Source organism: Lepisosteus oculatus, chromosome 14 (assembly GCF_040954835.1).
Source record: "Lepisosteus oculatus isolate fLepOcu1 chromosome 14, fLepOcu1.hap2, whole genome shotgun sequence".
Taxonomy (NCBI): domain Eukaryota; kingdom Metazoa; phylum Chordata; class Actinopteri; order Semionotiformes; family Lepisosteidae; genus Lepisosteus; species Lepisosteus oculatus.
In genome coordinates, this window is record NC_090709.1 from 24,286,217 (window position 1) to 24,299,667 (window position 13,451).

A 13,451-nucleotide genomic window follows, 5' to 3' on the forward strand; every position below is an offset into this window, starting at 1 on the left:
CCAGAATCACCAGGGCGCACCCACACACACACACCCGTGCCGTTGAAGTGCTCTGCTTCATTTCTAAGGGCAACTCAACATTCACTCCTACCCCGAGTGCAGAAAAGACAGCGTCCGCAACAACAACAGCTCAGGTCTCTGCACAGGAGCTAAGCTGCCCCCATCTCCTCTGCTCTGCGGCTCCTGCGGAGTGGAGTCCTGCCTGGAGCCGTGTTTGCAGGCGGCAGTTCGCTGCGCCCTGTCTGTGCGTCGTGTCCAAGAGCTCCTGGGAGGAAGAGAGAGCCCTCCCACTCGGGGGCTTTTCCACGGTCTGTGTGAGGAGGGGCGGGTGTGTCCAGTAGCTTATCAAGCGGAAGCCTGGGGAGGCGGAGAGCTGTGATCGTGCAGACCTTGAGGTGTCACCTCTTTGTCTGCTTTCCCGCCCCCCCTCCGCCCAAGCTCTGCTCCAAAGTAGCCCGGCAACCCCTCACACCTGCACGTGTCACAACCTAAGGTGTGGTCATGAGACACCCATGGGGTGTCGTTCTGTTCTTGCTAATTGTTTCCTGCCCGTCGCAGGCAGGAGTCCATGCGAGGAAGATGCGCTGGACAGAGCTCAGAGGGCGCACCTGGGTGGCTTTCCTTCAGAGTGACGTTCCTGCAACACTCTCCCGCTACTCTTGGTGCGCTCATGCCGCAACACAGGAAGGCTGGAGCAGGTGGCTGTGGGCTCTGCGCACCGCCAAAATAGCTCAGTTGGGAGAGCGTTAGACTGAAGATCTAAAGGTCCCTGGTTTGATCCCGGGTTTTGGTATTTTGTTTCATCGCGCCCTTTGTTCCTCTCTCCAGCGCACCCTGCCTAAAGTGACGCGTCCCTTTCTCAGCCCGAAACGCAAGCAAGACACCAGCAGCGGTCCCTGCGGGTTTCCGTAGTGTAGCGGCTATCACGTTCGCCTACCACGCGAAAGGTCCCCGGTTCGAGACCGGGTGGAAGCAGCCTCGTTTTGCACGCTCCTGTACTTCACAGAGGTCTTGAACGACCGGTCATTTGTTCCCAATGTATTTCCGGTGCCTTCGTGCACTCTTGTACCAAACGCACGTTCCTTCTGTACATGGAGCCGATGATTTGCAATTGGGCTATGCCGACAGACCAGGACGAGCTCTGTCGGCTCAAAAGCAGCGCAGGACCTGCAAGAACAACAGAAAGATTAGCATCCAGCGGGGGCCTCTTAGTGAGCCCAAGATCTCATCAAGAATCGGCTCCAGCAACAGGGCTGGGCGCATTGTTCCATTCTCCGACCACTCTCGGTGTAAACAAGTCCCTCCTGGTCTCTGCTTGAAATGCACTTTCCTGCGTTTGCTTTGGTGTAACTGGCTTCCCCTGCATGGGCGAATGTGAAGAAGATCCTTAGTAAGTCATTGAAGAAAACCAAGAAGAGGTCGGAGTGGCCTCTGTCGTTCATTAACGATCCAGTCAGGCAGTACTCCTCCTATTCTGCCAGTATGCGGCTTCGAACCGGGGTTGTTGCGGCCACAACACAAATTCTGAGCACTATACGATCACAGCGAGTTACCGAGACATACACAGCCAGTAGGAAAGGATGTACTCTCTTTGTGTGACACTAGTCGGAAAAGTCCTGACGCTGCATTTCAACTGAGCCCTAGTATACATCAACCCTTCGACACTCTGAGTGCCAACTCTCTTGTGTGTTTTCTCCATCAAGCAGGTCATGAAGGCAGCAATTAAAGTTTGCTTACATGACGCACGCACAACATGGCTGTATGCTCCCATATGGTCTAGCGGTTACGATACCTGATCTTCACCCAGGTGGCCTGGTTTCAGCTCCTTGTATGAGAACGTGTCAGTTTTGCCTCCTGCTTTCCAAAGATCAGCACCATGTTTTACGCCTCCCCCGAATATCGAAGCTGCCTCTAAATCTGCAAAAGAAGATGAGTCGATAAACCACTTGTTTTTCGTATAACTATACATATATTCATTTATTACTGATTTCATTCATTGAGCACGGATACAATAGAGGTACAGCCATTCACTGTTTGACATGTCTGCACTGGTACAGAACCTAGCAATCAGAAAACCGGTGAAACTGTCTTGAGAATTAGCATACAGTACCGAGGCCCCCATGACCAAATAAAGGCTAACCTCGATAATCAGCCTAAATAATGCAGACAACAGCAAAACGACTGACTTTGAAAAGGGAATGAATGTCCGGAAGGAGTAGTGTAACCAGCTTGAAATGCTTCTCCGGACCTCTAACTAAAAGAAACCGGGAACCAGCAGTGGCATCGACTCCTTTCGAACTGGGATCCTATCGCAGCTCGTGGTGTCCTAACTCTCCCGTATCTGATATTGGACCAAGCACATCAGGAGAGAGCGCGAACGCAGTCCCCCACTACCAGAAATTATGCAGTCGAGATTCCCACATTTGGGGAATTCGCAGGGGTCAGCACAGCCGGAGTGCAATGGCCGAGCCTCGCCCTGGGTGAATCGATTTTTTAAGAACTTTATTTTCTTTTCACAAAAAAATACAGGACATCACAAATTAGAAAGCTTTACATTAATATACATACTTAAAACAGTATATATAATCACATCTCATTACATATTGACACGGTACCAGTTATATAGCAACAATTTATTTTTTTCTGGTGCAAATCACATTCTTTACTTAAACATGATAATGTTTTCACAGTTTCTTGAGATATTGACCTATGCTCTCAATTTCCCACAGATTTTCTGCTTCCTCCCTCCCTTCTCTCCACAGATCTCTGAGGTAATAGTTCTCTCGGGTGATGAACAGGGCCAGGCTACCTGCTGCCTTGACTGGGACCTCGATGCCTTTGAACAGCCCCATGTTCCTCACTCTCCACAGGGCGTCTTTCCCACTGTTCACCACGGCCCAGATCCTGTCAAACACGTCAGGAGGAAGTTTGACAGGAGAGATGCCGTTGTAGCGGCAATGCTTGTTAATAAGACAGAATTAGGCGGTGGTATTCTGTCCTAAATGAGGCCCCATCTCACCCTCCATCTTTGTGGTGCAGCCACAGAGAAAGTATTCATGCAGGTTGATTTAAGATGTTTTCTTTTGATAATGGACAGCTCCCAGATGGGGATGCACTTAGCTTAGCCTGGCTATCATGATCAATGGTCATCCATTGGTGCCTATCTGTCTAGGGAGTGCCGAATGGACATCTGGACTGCATTCCTAAGTGTCAAGAGTAAGTGACTCATATCTCACCTTGACCAACCAATCAGGGACTGGCAGGGCGTGGTAATACCACCTGGGTCTCTAATGCCCGCCAAACTCTCAACCAATCAGCACACATCTATGTCTTGGTCAAAAAGGGAGCGCAAGCTCAGATCGGGGCTCTCCTTGGCCATTTTCGCGCATCCTCAGAGACAATCACGTGACAACTGCTGTTGTCTGCAAAGGGACTTGGACTTTGTTCTAAGCGCGAGGCCGAGGATCCCATACGTACTCAGAATTCTACCAACGTGAATGATCCGCTTGATCAACGGCAGCCTACAGTTGGACCCTCATCGACAACCTGAATAGCTTATTCAGAAGCAGCGCTGGACCAGGAACGAACCAGCTTCTTCCCAGGCAAAAGAGTGACTTGTGAGGACTCGCGGTCACACTCTGTGCATAGAGACTTTCTACTAGCCAGATGGACTGCTGGTAGATCTCCTCGGAGCAACGACTGCCTTGCGCGCCGCAGTCAGATTCCCCCGCCCGTCCTACTCCGAGCTGTACCTCAACTGGTTGGCCGGTAGCCAGAGGACGCCGGGACAACGCCCATTGGACAACCGCTGGAACAGAGGCTGCAACAGAGCCTGTCAGCTGGTTTGGTGTTCATGCCGGGAGATTCCAAATCCATACACAGTGGATAAGTAAACCCCATGTTCTACATTGTGTCTCGAGAATTCAATTGTACCTCAACACATGTTGTTATCAATTTAATTCATGAGTAATGTATTTACTTCCGAGTTTAGAGTAACAGTGGGTAATAACACTGATTAGCGATTTGGTAACCGAATGATATATATTGACATATATTCTCTGTTGTGTATCTCTTTGTGTTGGCATCTCTTCGAGATTATATACCTTGTATATTGATAACCCTCACAGTAAGGTCTGCCGCTCGTATCCAGGCAGACTAGTATATGTTTGGTGCACAATTTATATGAATAAATGTATCTCGTGTATTGAACCCGTGTGTGTGCGTTGTTAGTTGTTCTGACGATTGATTTTCTAAAAGCCACAACGAACAACCTCGTGATTACTGCTACAATTAATAATTGTCTCAGTAAACCCATCAAACCTCTACAACCATGATACACCACCATAAACTATATTAATTTAGGAACATAAACATGTAGTGTAAACTGTATATGGCTGGTATTGGTAGTTTAAAGAAAAAATACACACCAGTATTCCACTTTCTTCCTAAACATTTTAAGCATCAAAGTCTTACATGTAGTAAGATTTTACCACATTTCGGAAACGTTTTTACATGCTCCTTCTGACCATCTTAACTTTATATACTTTGTGAAAAGTCATAAGATATTAACATTTTCTGTGAATGTGCTCGTTATCGGAGTAAACAAAAGCATACTTTTAGAATTTGATTAATAGGGAATATAATATGGAATCACGTACCTAAAGAAATTAATAACGATATAATTATTTTTATGTACTGTAGCTCAAATAGTAGTATAATATACTTTCTATGGATACATGTGCCTCTGCGCAACGCAGAAGCACATCCACAAGTAACATTACCTAGCTAAGAGAAGACATTGGCTAGCCATTATGATAAATACAGTGGAAAAAAGCAATTGGGAAAATAAGACCTGCTGATCTGTTATACATACCAGGAAGAGAACAGAATATGATTTTTTTCTGTTCGAAACGTGTGTTGTCTTTATGAAATTCATGTATTTTAAACGTTTAATTAAGCAGAAAAAAAATTACAGAAAGATACTAAGCTGATCACGAGATAGAAAGATCACCCGTTTTTCGCGCATCAAAAGTGGCTATTAACTGGATGAACTGTTATTAACTGGAGTCAACTGGGTGAAAACACATAATATGAACATGAAACAAAACAAAAAATAAAAATAAGATACAATCTACAGACATTAAAACCGGTGTCATGGAAATATAACTATCAAGGAAGCCACAAGAGAGAGTTCTCACCTGAGTAAGGTCTTTATTTCAATATTGGGAGCAACCAGAGACTCAATTTGTTACAGGCAGTACAGGGTTTTCATAAGACGTTGCGCTGGAAAAAAGCTCAGCGCTTTGTCCCTTCTAAAACTTCCACTTTCCCTAAGAGAAAACAGATTACATCAAAAAGCGAAAGAAGAAGCACTAGATATGTTATTCAAAGCTTTTCAGTTACTTTCAGCTAATTCTAACGACCCAGACAGCATATATTGTTTTGGAAAATTGTCTTCTAAAGTAACCTAAACAGTGTACTTTGTTGACGCACTGTTTTCTAAAATTCTGCACGTACTGTAGCACAGCAATTACATCCTTGAAATATATTATCTAAACGCCCCAATATATTTATTTGCAAAGCTCTCTACATTTTAAGAATCAATTTACTTATTAGATTTCCACTTCAAGACTTGTTCGGCTGGCGTTCGGGGAGTCGCGTTTTACAGAATTGTATTGAGATCGTTTTCCACAGAGCTCAGATGTCAAAGCACAGCAGCAGCTCTCCACAGCGATCCTCTATAGCGGCCTTTCTCCCGCAGCTCCGTCCTCATTGGAAGGAAGCAAGAGTGAAAGGCTGAAGTGAAATAGAGCGGGGACGAAGGCAGTGAAGAGAGAGAACGTGGGAAGAAGAGAAAAACGCAAGGGAAAAAAAGTAGCGTCGTAAAAGAGGTGACGGAGCTGTCCTCTCAATAAGAAGGGTGCCAGCGAGCCTTGCTCTCGCTTGCGGCCACACCCCCTTGAGCACGCCTGATCTCGTCTGATCTCGGAAGCTAAACAGGGATGGGCCTGGTTAGTACTTGGATGGGAGACCGCCTGGGAATACCAGGTGCTGTAAGTTTTAAGCGCAGGAGGCGACCTATCCCCACTCGCTCGCTCATTCCCCTGTTCACACGTGCAGTGCGGCTTGTCCGTCTGTTTATTTGTCAGCTTTGGCGAGGCACGGGTGCTTGTGTATTAGCGTGAGCGTTTTTTATTCTGATCATGAACAGTTTTACAAGTCCGCAAAGGATCGAGGAAAGGTTTATCGCCAGCTGAAAAGAGACACAGCGCTTCGGCTGTGGAGACTTGTTCGGCTGGCGTTCGGAGAGTCGCGTTTTTCAGAATTGTATTGAGATCGTTTTCCACAGAGCTCAGATGTCAAAACACAGCAGCAGCTCTCCACAGCGATCCTCTATAGCGCCCTTTCTCCCGCAGCTCCGTCCTCATTGGAAGGAAGCAAGAGTGAAAGGCTGAAGTGAAATAGAGTGGGGACGAAGGCAGTGAAGAGAGAGAACGTGGGAAGAAGAGAAAAACGCAAGGGAAAAAAAGCAGCGTCGTAAAAGAGGTGACGGAGCTGTCCTCTCAATAAGAAGGGTGCCAGCGAGCCTTGCTCTTGCTTACGGCCACACCCCCTTGAGCACGCCTGATCTCGTCTGATCTCGGAAACTAAACAGGGATGGGCCTGGTTATTACTTGGATGGGAGACCGCCTGGGAATACCAGGTGCTGTAAGCTTTTAAGCGCAGGAGGCGCCCTATCCCCGCTCGCTCGCTCATTCCCCTGTTCACACATGCAGTGCGGCTTGTCCGTCTGTTTATTTGTCAGCTTTGGCGAGACACGGGTGCTTGTGTATTAGCGTGAGCGTTTTTTATTCTGATCATGAACAGTTTTACAAGTCCGCAAAGGATCGAGGAAAGGTTTATCGCCAGCTGAAAAAAGACACAGCGCTTCGGCTGTGGAGACTTGTTCGGCTGGCGTTCGGTGAGTCGCGTTTTTCAGAATTGTATTGAGATCGTTTTCCACAGAGCTCAGATGTCAAAGCACAGCAGCAGCTCTCCACAGCGATCCTCTATAGCGCCCTTTCTCCCGCAGCTCCGTCCTCATTGGAAGGAAGCAAGAGTGAAAGGCTGAAGTGAAATAGAGCGGGGACGAAGGCAGTGAAGAGAGAGAACGTGGGAAGAAGAGAAAAACGCAAGGGAAAAAAAGCAGCGTCGTAAAAGAGGTGACGGAGCTGTCCTCTCAATAAGAAGGGTGCCAGCGAGCCTTGCTCTCGCTTACGGCCACACCCCCTTGAGCACGCCTAATCTCGTCTGATCTCGGAAGCTAAACAGGGATGGGCCTGGTTAGTACTTGGATGGGAGACCGCCTGGGAATACCAGGTGCTGTAAGCTTTTAAGCGCAGGAGGCGCCCTATCCCCGCTCGCTCGCTCATTCCCCTGTTCACACGTGCAGTGCGGCTTGTCCGTCTGTTTATTTGTCAGCTTTGGCGAGACACGGGTGCTTATGTATTAGCGTGAGCGTTTTTTTATTCTGTTCATGAACAGTTTTACAAGTCCGCAAAGGATCCAGGAAAGGTTTATCGCCAGCTGAAAAGAGACACAGCGCTTCGGCTGTGGAGACTTGTTCGGCTGGCGTTCGGAGAGTCGCGTTTTTCAGAATTGTATTGAGATCGTTTTCCACAGAGCTCAGATGTCAAAGCAATAAGAACTCTGTTATACCCATCTAGAAACATGCAATCAGCATGTTATTGCTGAAGCAATAGTCACAACATTATTCCACACCTGGGTGAGAGGCGGGTTATGATGACAGTCATGCTTTCTACACCTTATACTGAGCTCAGAAATGGACCAAGCGGACATCTCACGAGCAGATCCCTCCGCGTATAAGAAAGGCAACTTGTCTCAGCAAAAATACCACGGATTCACATCCAAAATATGATAAAAAGGCAAAAACCCCACACTTGGAATGCAAACGTACCCTAAAAAGGAAACACGGTTTTAAAACCAACTTGATTTTCCCCTGGAGAAACCTTTTTATGGACACACATCGCATCTATTACACATGTAGAACTAAATATAAAGATAAAACTTAATATAAGAAGTCATGACATATCACACATGACGAAGTCTGGTCCAGAATAAACAGTTTACACTGACCCACCTTTATTTACCCTGGTCACTCACTTCTATTAACTGTTTAACTGGGTAACAAATTAATATTTGTTTCAATTTGGGATCTACACCTGGGAGCCCTGAAATGTTGGCCAGAGGGGAGAAGCTGATATTCAGACGTGAGAATATATTTAAAAAAAGGATCTGATGTTGTTTTTCACCTGTCTAATCAAAGCTTGTTCAAAAATTATCTGATTATAGGACACACGAGTTTATAATCATACTCATTCCACTTTTTAACCCCGTATATATGCACAATATGAAACGTATATACACTAAATCTCACGTGTGAGTCACATAATATACATTTCTTTATGAAAATTAGTAACACTTACTACAATTATCAACCCCCCATAACGAGGCAATATTTCATACCTTTGTTTCTTTGTGGGTTCAAAGTTCTGTCCTGTCGTTTCACACGTAATGTTTTGGTAGTTATCTCAATTTTCCTTTGCAATTATCTCCAAGATCATCATCAACTTTTTGTAAAACGCTATGCACAACTGATATTTAAAGAAAGTCCTGTACAAAAACGTCTTCGTAGGGAAAGACAACTTTTTTTTCCTTACGTTAGTCGCTACACGGTTACTCAGAAAATCCATTCACCGCCTTTAAAAAAAAAGTTTCGTTTTTTATTGTGGTTCACTGACATTTCTGTCACAATTCTTAGGGACCCCAAATAAAATTCACTTGCCGGTATAAAGACTCCGGCGAGGATAAGACAGGTATCGAGCCACCTGCGTATCTAGCGGACGTTTAAAATAAAAAAATGGCGTGTAATGTTGCGAAGGGCTACTGTTTTTTATATTTTTTCGATTGTAAGGGACGTGGGCCGCGACAGAAATACTGGACGGGGTGGGAAAAGGTTTATTGATGGTTTATTGTACCGCAACGGTCACAATTGACTCACCAGCAAAGATGGCGCCAAGGCCACATCGACTCCCTCCCGCCCTGCCTCGCACCGAAGCTCGAGCTGCGTAGCGCGACGCCAAACCGCCGGTCCACGGTCGCGGGCGCCGGACATAGACGTCATAAACCCTTCCGAGACGCAGGAATTATAGATCACTGTAGTTTCTTCTGGACCCGGGTTAGGGACAGTGTGCCCTCCGTGAGAGTCTTCTGAGGAAGCCAGTGTCTCATGGGTGTCCAGGCTTGGTACCATCTGTCCATCACAGGACACACAGACACACACACTCACACACCCTGGACAGGACACCAGTCCATCACAGGACACACACACACTCACTCACACACCCTGGACAGGACACCAGTCACTCACAGGACACACACACACACACTCACACACCCTGAACAGGACACCAGTCCCTCACAGGACACACACACACAACCTGGATAGGACACCAGTCCCTCACAGGACACTCAGACACACACACTCACACACCCTGGACAGGAACCAGTCCATCACATGACAAACACACACTCACTCACACACCCTGGACAGGACAGCACTCCATCACAGGACACACACACACCAGGGCCAGTTTTCCCAGAAGCCAATTAGCCCAAAAGCCTGTCTTTGGACCCGGAGAACACAGGGAGAACATGCAGACTCCACACAGACAGTCCCCCCCCCCCCGGGTCCAGACCCGAGCCCGGAGCCTCCCCGCGCTGAACCCCTCCTTACAGACGGCCGCACACAGCTCCATTGTTCCCGATTCCCGAGGTGATCTGTTAAAAGAAGCCGGTGTGTTGCCTCCAGGTGACATTTCCTACTGGAGTCAGGACAGGAGGCTCTTCTGTACACAGAAGGGGGTGGGGGTGGGGAACAAGCCGCCCAGCCCTGTGGTTGAAGCCGATACCCCGGCTTCTCTCCAGACACAGCTGGGTGAGCTCCTCCAGTCAGTACAGGGGGCTCTACTGTACACAGAGGGTGGTGGGGGTGTGGAACAACTCCTTTGTTCGGGGCCTTGGGGCATTCTTGTTGTGAAAGGCGCTATATAAAAAAACTGAATTGAAATTGAATCTTACAGGTTTGGGTTTTTCGGAGATCTTGTCAGAGATCTTGTCTGACGTGCCATTTCAAAAACGTAACGACACTCCTCACGTCCGAGCGCCGCCGGTCTGTGACGTAACGTATGCTTACACAACCATGACGGTTTCATCATGGACAGCACGAAAGCCCGAAAAGTGGTTGACGTTTTAATTTGGCGATGGATCCCAGTTTTTTTTTTTATTTTGGAGGCCAAAGAGGACAATAAAGGAAACGTCTGGAGGTGGATCGATGGTCATCTCTGCGGTTGTTCTGATGTTCTGGAAAAAACAAAACAAAAAAAAACGGCTCGCTTGCCCGGTCGTGTAGTGTTTCCACACCCCACGCAAATCAACTTCTCTTCGCCCCCGGGGGCTCGTCGCCCGCCGCACCCCTCTCACGTGATAGGGGCTTCCCCCCGGCTGTGACGTACTTACCCTACCCCCTTTTCCGCCAACGTCATACCGAAGGTCGCGCTTCGGGCCGCGGCGATGTTGACGGACTGTCTTGTAGCGTGAGAAGGGTTTAAATTTTGACTTAAGGAGTTGGCCATCGTTATATTTCGCGAGGTATCATACGGGGGGAAAAAGAACATTTATATTTATCAACCTACTAGTAATACTGGGTGGATGTCACATTCCCCAAAGTTCAGTGCCTCTCTCTAATAAAGTAGAAACGCGACATTAAACTCCGTTCGAAACGGGAGAAATCACCAGGACACGATACAACTGACGTCCGGAAAAGAAAAAAAGAACTCCTATTCCCATTTGTAATGACCCCGTCGTGTTTTTCCCGGTGTGCGCTTATCTTTCGGAGACTGTTTCTCTCTGGTGTTGTTTTGCTGTTGGAATAAATGCCGAGGTGACCCTTCTGTGTGGGGTCTGCGTGTTCTCTCCAGCGGGTCGTTTCCTCCACCGCAGGGGCTGGTCGATCCGGGGTCTCCCAATCGTCACAGAAGTGTGTATCGTTTTGGGTGGTGGTGGGGGGGTGCATCGGGGATACTGCGCCCCGAGGGGTTGACCTCTCACCTTACTCCGGACAAAGGGAGAAGACCTGTACCTTCACGAGTCCGGGTTGTGAAAACTTCTTCTGGCAGTTCAAAACGTTTCGAAGGGACTACAGCGCTACCCTGTTTTCCATTTGTATCGTGTATTATTAGACAGTCATGAGTATCTGTACTGATCACAGAGTCCCCCTCTCACTGCCAGGACTGAAGACCAGTGCAGCACGAATAATAATAATAATTAATAAGTCTGGACTCTCCACTCAGAGCTCCTCCCAGGTCAGGGGGATCCCCTCCAGCCCCCCCAGTGTGCAGCCCCTACCTGGATGATGCTCCAGTCCGCTCAGCACACAGCAGCTCTCAGTGGGGAGGAGAGCAGAGGGATGGAGCCAGTTCAGAGAGGGGGGTGATAAGGAGGCCATGATGGGTCAAGACCAGGGGGGGAATCAGGCCAGGACACTGGGGTAACACCCCTACTCTTCTCCAGAAACACCCCGGGATTGTTAACGAGCACAGAGAGTCAGGACCTCGGTTTTACGTCTCATCCGAAGGACGGCGCCTGTTTACAGTCCAGTGTCCCCCGTCACTATACTGGGGCATCAGGACCCACACAGACTGCAGGGTGAGAGCGCCCCCTGCTGGCCCCACTCACACCTCTCCCAGCAGCAACCTTAGGGGGGGGGGGAGGGAAAAAACCAAAAGCTAAACAGATTTTTTTTTTAAAAATGTATTGATGCTTAACAAAAGGTCATCAGTCCAGTCTGGGGCCCCTCAGCTTCAGTCCAGACCAGTCTGGGGCCCATCAGCTTCAGTCCAGTGCAGTCTGGGGTCCCTCAGCTTCAGTCCAGACTGGGGTCCCTCAGCATCGGTCCAGCACAGTCTGGGGTCCCTCAGCTTCGGTCCAGCACAGACTGGGGTCCCTCAGCTTCGGTCCAGTCTGGGGTCCCTCAGCTTCGGTCCAGCACAGACTGGGGTCCCTCAGCTTCGGTCCAGTCTGGGGTCCCTCAGCTTCGGTCCAGCACAGACTGGGGTCCCTCAGCTTCGGTCCAGACTGGGGTCCCTAAGCTTCGGTCCAGCACAGTCTGGGGTCCCTCAGCTTTGGTACAGCACAGCCTGAGGTCCCTCAGCTTTGGTCCAGTCCAGTCTGGGGCCTCTCAGCTCCAGTCTAGTCCAGTCTGGGGCCCCTCAGCTCCAGTCCAGTCCAGTCTGGTGTCCCTCAGCTTCAGAACAGCACAGTCTGGGGTCCCTCAGCTTCGGTCCAGCACAGTCTGGGGTCCCTCAGCTTCGGCCCAGCACAGACTGGGGTCCCTCAGCTTCGGTCCAGCATAGACTGGGGTCCCTCAGCTTCGGTCCAGCACAGTATGGTGTCCCTCAGCTCCTGTCCAGTCCAGTCTGGGGTCCCTCAGCTTCGGTCCAGCACAGTCTGGGGTCCCTCAGCTTCGGTCCAATCTGGTGTCTCTCAGCTCCGGTCCAGTCCAGTCTGGTGTCCCTAGGTTGCAGTCCAGTCGTCTGGTGTCTCTCAGCTCCGGTTCAGTCCAATTCAGTCCAGTCCAGTCCAGTCCAGATCTTAGCAGGCACAGAACCAGGAAAGGAACCTGGAAAGAATATTGTTATTGCAGGTGTGAGGGACACAGACACAGACGTCACCATGACATCAAACAGCAAGAGGAGACTCCTCCTTGAATCACAGACACGACCGGGCAGCGCCCCCCTGTCTGCTCACCTGCACCTCCTCTTCCTCTTCTTGTCCTTCCCGGCAGCCTGCTCCTCCTCTCCCTCGCTCTTCCTCTCCTGAGCTACGGTCTCCGCCGCCTCCATCGGCTCGTCCTGATCTTCTGTCTCCACTGACACGCAGCTCAGGGACTTCAAAAAGACGCATCGGCGCTTCTGAAGCAGAGACAGGAGAGTCACGTTAAGAGTCGGACTGGACACTCCAGTACATGAACACTGCACTGAGAGAGAGAGGGGTTCATACAAACACACTGACTGGACACTCCAGGACATGAACACTGCACTGAGAGAGAGAGGGGTTCATACAGACACACTGACTGGACACTCCAGGACATGAACACTGCACTGAGAGAGAGAGGGGTTCATACAGACACACTGACTGGACACTCCAGTACATGAACACTGCACTGAGAGAGAGAGGGGTTCATACAGACACACTGACTGGACACTGACTGGACACTAGACAGGAGTAAAGAGAGGATCAGAGCATTACCCACCTTCTTTTTCTTCTATCTCACAGGAGGTGGTGATTGGACCTCCTCCAGCTGGAGTCCGAGGAGGGAGAGAGGGGGTAGG

At 49.0% G+C, this 13,451-nt stretch overlaps 5 non-coding genes and 1 pseudogene across 5 annotated transcripts; 5 read left to right on the forward strand and 1 right to left on the reverse strand.

The window, feature by feature from the left end:
- Window positions 1-720: 720 nt before the first annotated feature.
- trnaf-gaa (transfer RNA phenylalanine (anticodon GAA)) lies at window positions 721-793 on the forward strand. The gene has a single exon. It is a non-coding gene; the product is annotated as a tRNA-Phe (tRNA).
- Window positions 794-902: 109 nt separating this feature from the next.
- On the forward strand, window positions 903-975 carry trnag-acc (transfer RNA glycine (anticodon ACC)). The gene has a single exon. It is a non-coding gene; the product is annotated as a tRNA-Gly (tRNA).
- Window positions 976-2,362: 1,387 nt separating this feature from the next.
- Window positions 2,363-2,527, reverse strand: LOC138243618 (U1 spliceosomal RNA). The gene has a single exon (XR_011192273.1). It is a non-coding gene; the product is annotated as a U1 spliceosomal RNA (small nuclear RNA).
- A 3,414-nt stretch (window positions 2,528-5,941) lies between these two features.
- Window positions 5,942-6,060, forward strand: LOC138216786 (5S ribosomal RNA). The gene has a single exon (XR_011180498.1). It is a non-coding gene; the product is annotated as a 5S ribosomal RNA (ribosomal RNA).
- Window positions 6,061-6,596: 536 nt separating this feature from the next.
- On the forward strand, window positions 6,597-6,715 carry LOC138218238 (5S ribosomal RNA; annotated as a pseudogene).
- Window positions 6,716-7,252: 537 nt separating this feature from the next.
- On the forward strand, window positions 7,253-7,371 carry LOC138217361 (5S ribosomal RNA). Its single transcript, XR_011181073.1, has one exon. It is a non-coding gene; the product is annotated as a 5S ribosomal RNA (ribosomal RNA).
- The last annotated feature ends 6,080 nt before the right edge of the window (window positions 7,372-13,451 follow it).